This window comes from Pipistrellus hanaki (assembly GCF_964339955.1).
Source record: "Pipistrellus hanaki genome assembly, chromosome: 5".
Taxonomy (NCBI): domain Eukaryota; kingdom Metazoa; phylum Chordata; class Mammalia; order Chiroptera; family Vespertilionidae; genus Pipistrellus; species Pipistrellus hanaki.
The window spans coordinates 89,805,309-89,814,667 of NC_140507.1; positions in this window are offsets into that span (position 1 = coordinate 89,805,309).

Here is a 9,359-nt window from a genome sequence, read left to right on the forward strand (position 1 = left end):
GATCCTAAATAAGAAAAACACCAATGGGCTGTAACTGTTTCTTGAGACCCCACCAAATACTGTGGAGAAACCCCCACTCACTGACTCCCTATACCTAGTACCTACCTAATTGGAAGGTCAATCACTCAGGATTCAGAAGCCCTCCAGGGTGATGGAGTTCAAATCCCAGTTCAAACCATTTCAAGAGGCCCGTGGGGTATCCTGTTTCTCTAGGCACCGGAGAACTGACCACTGACTCCCTCCCTGGGGGATGGGCAGGCAGTGAGCTACATCTCCACCTTACTATGGAAGTACAGGCCCCACATCTGAGAAGCATCTGTCCTCCCTGTTCCTTGGATTTCTGGACATTGTTTCGACAAACTCCTAAGTGCATAAAAATTAACTTGCTGAATTAATATTCATGTTACACTTTCCATTTAGTTTAAAAAGTAATGTGCGCCACAGTTGAAATAGTCGATCGACCTGACAAGGTGAGCTTGAGGAGTAAGGATGCTGAAAGTAGTCCTCTGGGTGTCAGACTCCACCTTGAGGCACATTTAGGCCTCAAATAGATGGCCTGCTCACCTGATCTGGCCCCTGTCCAAAGGACAGAGGAAGTCACTACACCAGGGGTATTTTGTACTCCTGGTGACACTACAGCTGGTTAACCTGACCTCACCATTGTCCTATATCCTGTCTCCCAACCTCTCTCCCTAGCTGAGTGACGGTACCAGTGGTGAGAAGGTATGAGTCCACGCCTGCCTTGGAGATCGGTCTATGTCACTTTTCTCCAAAGATGGTTTTCCCTTTTCTGCCAAAAGCAGAGTTCAGAGTGTAACGTAGGGGATTTGATGATAACTTATGTTGCCACATCTTGTGAAAATATGGAGGGGCTGGGACACTTGCCTGGGAAATGTTGCAGGCCAGAAAAGGCACATCTGAAGAGTCAGGGTAAGTCTACTCCGTCCAAATTAAGCTGGGGTCCCTTTGAAAGTGTTTCCCAGAAAAAAATTGAGAAAGAGTATAAACTTGCAGAAATTTTACCAGCACTTTCCATTTTCAGCAAAATTGACCCACCCAGTTGGGGGAGGGCGTAGGTGCTGAGGATAGGTAAACCATATTTATCTTGGTCTCCCTTTTGGTTATTCCCATTTTTCTAAAATGGTTTGGCTAGTATTGGGATGACACTCTGTGGCCATGATCTAAAGGCTTCGCTAACCATCTGTGCTCAAGAAGCCAAAAGTCTTAACAGATGTGCATTCACCAGATTTGCACAGAAACTAGGTGCTCCAGCAAAGATGGCCACTAAGGCCTACCTTGTTTGCTCAGTGGATAGAGTGTTGGCCTGCAAACTGCAGGGTCCCAGGTTCGATTCCAATCAATGTTCGATTCCAATGCCCAGGTCACGATCCCCAGTGGGGGGTGTGCAGGAGGCAGTTGATCACTGATTCACATCATTAGTGTTTCTATCTCTCCCTCTTCCTTCCTCTTGGAAATCAATAAAAATATAAATAAATAAAATAAGATGGCCACCAAGATAGAAGGACCAGGGGCCCCAACGTTCTTACGGCAGTCTTCCATCTTGTGGGGAATTTCATGTAGCTGCTGCTGTTGATAGCAGAGACCTCTGGCTTACACACTCTGTCTTATAACAAAGTCAGCCAGGTGGCTGGTGGGCAGTCTTGGGGCTCAAAGAGGGTGAATGCAGACCCATGTGGTCAGGAGGAGATACCTGGTGCATCTCTCAACACTTTCCCCACTACTAGTCATCATTGTGTTCCTGTTTACAAAGCCTGAAAACAGGACCTAGTTATGTGACATATAAGGCATACCTTGTCCGGTCTGTCTTCCTAAGAGGCACTGGCTCCTGCCAGAGCAGGACTTTAGAAGCCAGCTTGGCCAGGTGCCAAGCAAAGCCTGTGCTATCCTCATGCCAATGTCTGACACTAATGATCTGGGAGAACACGATCCCATAGGTTGAAGGTGAAGGCCTACACAAGATACCCCACTTCAAATGCCAGTTAGGTGTCTTGGGGGCCATACAGACTAATGCTGAGATGGCCACAAACGGGGGTTCTAAAGACCCCTCCGGTTTGATTATTCACTATAATGACTTCCAGTAACTCACTGAAAGCGTCAACCTTATGGTGTTTATTGTAAAGGATACAACCAAGGAACAGCAGAAAAGGAAGGGATGCACTGGGCAAGGTCGGGAACGAGTGTTCGAAAGGCAGGGCTTCCATGCCTGCCCTCTGTGTACTAGGGTGCGGTCAGCTCTCAGCCTTGCCATGAGACTCAAGCTGCCTCCCACCTGCATCCCTCCAGGAAATCGAACCCCAAGTCTAGGCATCTTTCTCATTGCCCCTGTGGCCCCTCTGTGCTGGCTGCAGCCCACCAGGCCTTGTTCACTTCAGGACACATTTCTGGTGTCACAGAAATGCTGCTGTGTCCAAAGCAAGTGGAGCTAAAAGCCCAGTGAGAACTGCATGTACCCTGGAATGTGAGTTTCCTAGGAATTCCTGCTCTCCTTAGTACTTTTGACAAGCTGCAATTTGAGGCAGCCAAGGAAATTACACAATTAGGAACTAGAAGACCAACGTGGCCTTGGTTCTTGGGATTTTATTCAAAGCTGGTGGACACCTCCTTAAGGACATGTAGCTTCATATTCGGGGCACTGCAGAGGGACCCACCAGTCAGCTTTGCGACTCCTGTGTCCGGATTATCTATATAAATAATCCTGTCCCACAACTGGGAAGGAATGTGTACAGATGTGTTACTGGCCCAAGGTCCATGTACCTGATGCTGCAGAAGGCCAAAACTAAAAATGTCAAGAGTTTGGCCTGGCCAGTGTGGCTCAGTGAGAAACATCAATGAGTAATGTGCAAGAGACAGCATGTGGAGAGAACCAAGAGGGTGGCATAGGTAAGCACCAGTACTCATCACCTCCCACAACCACATCAAAATTACGACTAAAATACAGAACAACTAACATGAAATAACCACCTGAAATCTGGCTGAAAGTCCTACAACTAGAAAAGTAAAGAAGAAAGACTAGTAGGTGGGACAGAGATATGGAACGGACCATGTGTGGTGTTTTTGTTGTTTTGTTTTTTGGTGGTTTGGTTTTGGTTTTGGTTTTTTGGTTTTTTGTTTTTGTTTTTGTTTTTTTAGTCAGGAGGAATATCTTGGCTGTGGAGGCCCCTGTGAGGAGCAAAGGGTCCCAGCCCCACAACAAACACCCAGCCTGGTGTTCCAGAGCTGAGAAGAGAAGTCCTCATTACTTTGGGCTGTAAAAGCAAGCAGAGATTGTGGCTGAGTGACACAGAGGCTGTTGGAGACCAAGGCAGTTCCACTTAAAGGACTGGCGCACAAACTTATTCAAACTTGCTGCCTCTGAAATCCAGTGCTGGGACAGCAGCTTGAGGGGATCCAGGGACATATGCAAAGGAACTGAATTGGCTGGTGTTGGAGCAAGAACTCAGGGGTGACTTTCTCCCAGACAGGGGTGCGCTCGGCTCCGCGCCCCCGCGCCTGGGGAGTCCGCCTGCAACTGGAAGGAGGGAAGGAACATGGGAGCCCGGAGCTCCTAGTCCCGCCCCAAGTCCCCAAAGCGAAGGGAAGGACACTCCTCCAAGCAGCCCCCAGAAACCAGCCGGCACCTCCCTGGATCTGCCAGCGGGAAGGGCAGTGACACCGCCGCCCAGGGGCCCGCTCTGGGACCTGCAAACCAAGAGCATTCCTCTTGCCCCATCGGGGTTGGGGCTCGCGGGCTCCTCACAAGTCCCCAGGGGACGGCCACCCCAGAGCAGCCCCGCCACCGGGGACCTACCGTCCTTGGCAGGACGTGGGCCCCTCCAAAGCCAGTCCCAGTGTTCCGGGGCCGCGGAGGCCGGCAGCTCCCTGGAGCCCAAGATGCCCTCTGCACAACCGACCGCGAGGAGCTGGCTCCGAGCAGGCCCGAGTCGGACTGGAAACCGCCTGGGGAGGGAGCGGTGCCCCCTACGGAGTCCTCCTAGGGTGCCCGCGTCCCACCGGTCAGTCCTGGACGCAAGGGCCACCTCGCCCCCGCCCCCCCTGCACTCTGGGGCAGGACAGGGCTCAGGAGTGGGTCGCAGCGGGGGAAGCCTGAAATGGAGGCCCCAGAGTCCAGAAGACAATTTTATAGAAGGGTGCACGCACTGCAGGTTTCCCTCACTCCCACCTTCTCTGCCTGAAGTCCCCCTCTCCCACAACTGCCTTCCCATCCCTCCTTGGCAGCCTCCTCCAGACCTGGCCCTCCCTTCTGAGCGCTGGCAGGTGGCAGCCCACACCGCTCCTGAATCTGGCCTACCCACTCTGCTCTCTCCCCAGCCCACCCTGAAATAGCCTTTCTACACTCTACCCACGTTTTCTAACTCCTCATCCCAGGCATACTGCTCCATCCTGGGGCAAGTTTGTTCCGGAAAATTAATTAAGTAATTAAGTAATAATCTCTTTCTTTTCCTGCAAAAAGCTTTATTGTTTCATTCAATCCAATGCATGGAGAGGGCTTCAGGGTGGTTAAGAGAATGGCTAGTAGTTTTGGGGAGAAGCTCGGGTAAAAGTCAGAGACACCAGGGGATGCAGAGAGGCCTCTCAAAGGCCTCGGGGCTCCAAAGGCTCCTGGGCATGCTTGAGGGTGAGCCATTTGAAGAAATACTCACCTTGCCTAGCCTAGCCTGAAGAGGGGGTGTGCAGCCAGCCTGTGGATGTTAGTAATGTGGTCGTCCATCTTGATCAGTTTCACCTCCTCATCCAGGAAGTGGTTCCCCAGGAAGTCACAGAGATGAGGGTCTGCACGAGTAGAACCCAGGGTTTGCAGCTCCCAAAGGGCCTGGTTCAGGTGCCTCTGCAAGGCCAGGGCAGCTCCCATGGCGTCCTGAGTTTTGTCCACTCATCCTGGGAAGGTTTCAGCACCTCCTGGAAGGGAATGTGGCCGCCACCCTTGTTTTGCAACTTTAAGAGATGCTCAGCACCCTCGCGCTTTTTCTCCTCTGCCAACTCGAAGTGGCCCATGCCCTTGAGAGCCTCAAGGTTGGAATAGAACCCCAGCGAAAGGTAGGTATAGGAGGCTCGCAGATGCAGGTTGGCCAAGTGGTTTACTGCAGCCTCCACCTTGGTGGAATAATTCTGGTGAATTTGGGAGCTCACAATAGGAGTTAAGGTAGAAGAAAAACCGGAGTGTTGGCTGGTCCCAGAGGTGATTCTGAAGGTGGTGACTAGATAAGAATCAGGAGGGTGGAGGGAGGCTGGAAGAAGGAGCATCCCTGGGTCTGTTCCCGTCTAAACACTGTTGAAACAAGACAGATCCAGCAATGGTCATTTGTGATGCCAGAGACAGGTGTTAATGTAAGCTGGTTGCCTCTTCTTCCAATGCTTCTATTGTTATTTAACTTGTAGGCTTCTCAGAAGCTATTTATTGGACTTGGATAAATGTATCTGTCTTCAGAGGTATCAAAGTAAAGAGGCAAGCCACAAAGGACTTTGATAGTCTTTACTAAAGCAGATAAACTTGTGCAACTGGTAAAACCACAGTGACACCTAGTGGTGTTCTTTAATAATGCAATTTTAAAGCAACCCTCTATTTGAGCAAGTTTGTCATTAAAAAGCAAACATTTCTTTTTGTTTTTTAAAAATATATTTTATTGATTTTTTTTTTTACAGAGAGGAAGAGAAAGTGATAGAGAGAAATGTCAGTGAGAGAGACACATCGATCAGTTGCCTCTTACACACACCCCTATTGGGGATGTGCCCGCAACCAAGGTACATGCTCTTGACGGGATTTGAAACCATTGCTCTCCCCCCTATACATGCCCTCCCTCTCCACTTGTATATGCCTGTATACAGTCCTTTGGTTGATCTCTTATCTCCCCCAGATTAAAAAAAACAAAAAACAAAAAAAACAAACAAAAAAAAAACCGGAGTGAGCGGCATCCCTCCAGTAGGTGGGGTCTCTAGGCCTGGCTTGCAAGGATCAGGCTGAAACCAGTTCTTCGACATTCCCCAAGGGGCCTGGAATGGGAGAGGGCACTCTGCAAAGTTGCTGTCCTACAGGGTGTGGAATGCAAATGCAAGTGTGCGGTAAACCAGATTCAGGGTGACAGTGCCCGCAGCAACAACATAACTCATGGCCACAAGAAATCAGGCTCCCTTCCCTTTGGTTTCCAGGGTGCCTCACGTGAGAACCACCGCTGCCAAATCACTGCAGCTTGGCAGCTCTTGCATTGAGCATCTGGCCCCTGGTGTTCAGTGCGTGTCATAGCAATCAGTCAGACAGGTGAAGGGACACTTAGCATATTAGCCTTTTATATATATTAGATGCCTGCTGCACGAAATTTGTGCGAGGGGGGTAGGAGGAAGTGTTCCTCAGCCCAGCGTGCACCCTCTCTAATCTGGGAACCCTTGGAGGATGTCCAATTGCCAGTTTAGGCCTGATCCCAATGGACCCCCCTCTCACAATCCAAGACTGCTGGCTCCAACTGTTTGCCTGACTGCCTTCCTGATTGCCCCTTACCGCTTCTGCCTGCCAGCCTGATCATCTCCTAACTACTCCTGAGCCAGCCTGATCGACACCTAACTATTCCCTTGCCAGCACGATTGTCCCTAACTGCCCTCTCCTCCCAGCCTGGTTGCCCCCAACTGTCTTCTCCTTTAGGCCTGGTCACCCCTAACTGCCCTCTCCTGCAGGCCTCGTCACCCTAACTGCACTCCCCTGCTGGCCTGGTCACCCCCAACTGCCCTCCCCTGCAGGGATCGGGCCTAAACTGGCAGTTGGACATCCCTCTCACAATCCAGGACTGCTGGCTGCCTGCCAGAATTATCACCCCCTAACCACTCCCCTGCCAGCCTGATTGACACCTAACTGTTCCACTGCAGGCCTGATCCCCCCCAACTACCCTCCCCTGCAGGCTTGATCCCTCTCAACTGCCCTCCCCTGCTGGCCTGGTCTCACCCAACTGCCCACCCCTGCTGTGGTGGCCATCTTTGACCACATGGGGGCGGCCATCCTGTGTGAGGGTGTGAGGGTCAATTTGTGTATTACCTCTTAATTATATAGAATAGATAGATACCTAATAGTGGGGCAATATTTTAAAGTCATATATTTTTTCTTTGAACTTTCATTTGCTAGTTTTACTATTCATTAATAATTCATGCCTGAATCAATTATTACCATAATGGTTGCAAAATTGGTAATACTCTAATTCTGTCATTTTTTTCTACATTTTTATTAGTTGTCATATTACTGAAAAGAGAGCTTTCCTTATTTATGTTTGTGTTTATTACTTTAGACTCATGCATTCTTACATCATCTGTAATATTCTATACATAATCTATAGTATACTACCATGTTTCCCCGAAAATAAGACATCCTCCGAAAATAAGACCTACTTACAAGTTTCCTTCTGAGTGAAATATAAGGCATCCCCCTGAAAATAAGCCCCCCCCCCCTAGGCTAAACATGAGATTCTGATTCTGAAAGAAATGGAGTCACAATAAATTCACCAGGAAATTCAGAAATTGATTGTTATGATGATGTTCCAGAAGATGATGACATGATTGTCATTGAATAAATGAGTAAATTCTTGATACTGTAGGATTCACAGTTTGTCTGGTTTGTGTTGACAACTACCGTACTACCGTACCGTATATAAGTAATAAATTTCCTTTATTTTCATTTAACAATAAATATGTACCATATTCTTCTTCATGGAAAAATAAGACATCCCCTGAAAATAAGACCTAGTGCATTTTTGGGAGCAAAAATTAATATAAGACACTGTCTTATTTTCGGGGAAACAGGGTATACATAATTCATAATCTATTTGTCTTTAAAAATATAAATGTCATTAAAGTAAAAAATATGAATTGTTCCAGATTAAGGAGACTGAAGAGATGTAACAACTCAATGTTATGTGTAATCCTGGATTAGATTCTACACAGGGTGTGGGAGGAGTTGTAAAGATCTATAAAGGACATTATTAGGATAATTGGTAAAAATGGAATAATCCTGCAAATTAAACACTATGGATTAAATAATGATGACATGCCAGTATTAACTCTTCTGTTTGGCTCACTTTACCATGATTATGTAAAATAAAAAATATTAGAAAATATACACTAAAATATTTAGGGGGAAAGCAGCATTGTGTTTGCAGCTTGTTCTGTATATGGACATGGTGTGGGGTGGAGGGTGAGCAGTCACCAGACCAGAGAGGTCATTGGGAGCTCTGGTCTGAGGAGGAGGCCCAGGTAGGGAACCCCAGGCAGTGACCTTACTTCTTGATGACAGAGCCCAACAGAACTTGGAACCTTGGTAACCAGATAGCCATGTTCTAGAGAGGCCCTTTTCCATTCTGTAAGAACACTGCACCAGCTCCCTTGACTGGGAGGTGCTGGAGTTAGAGCAACATGTTCATTTGCTACATCTTTATGTTCTGAGACTGTGACCCCAGGAAAGGATGTTGTGAGAAGTTCTTCCTCTGCTGTAGTTGGTGGGCCAGGGCTCACACCAGACAACTCTAGCCATTTCCATGGAGGTGAACGAGGGTAGCACAGGTAGGCCTAGGGCATACCAGGCCAGGCCAGACCACCACTGTGGTTTCCCCCTGGCAGTCCTCTGTCCCCCTACATATGTGTATGTAAGGGGGATCACATAGGGAGAGCACGCTCTGTGCAGGAGCAGGCTGAGGAGAGCTCAGAAGCCTGGTGGGCTGGTCATAATCATACCCCAGGCAAGACTGGCTGGGTGGGATGTGGTGTGCAGAGGGGCACCCTTCTGCCCGAGATTTATCCCAAGCCCTACAGGTGAATCTCACTTCACCAGGGTAGAGTTCTGTGCCTAATCTGGGAATAGAAGGTCAGGTGAGCAGAACAAACAGTGGTGATGGCCGGGCAGGGTTCTGTGCTCCAAGGATGGCTGCCAGGCACTGTCACAGAGCTCCATGCAGATTGCTGATGAGCAGGTCGGCAGGGATGTCTGTCCCACCTGAAGTGAGGAGCCAATGAGCCACCTGCCAACAAGGGCCAGTCCAGGCTCTGGATGAATTTAGTCAAGGTGTTTTCAGAACTGGGACCAGGGAATACCCAGGGAAGTTTACCAGTCCAGGCCTTGCCCAGGCCACACTTCAGGGCCTGGCCCAGGGTCTCGGTGTAATACATTCTGTTAGGGTCACTGAAGGAGTAACACATGAGGCCAACCTGGTAAGGGACTATAAATGTAGTAGGTCATCTGGATACCAGATGGGCTGAGCCCCAAAATGGCGCCAGGGCCCAGAGGCAGAGTTAGAGGTTTTAAAGGACTCTAGGAGGGCTTTTTCTGGGCAGAGCATTCTTGGGCAGGTCTGGATCTGAAGAAGATGCAG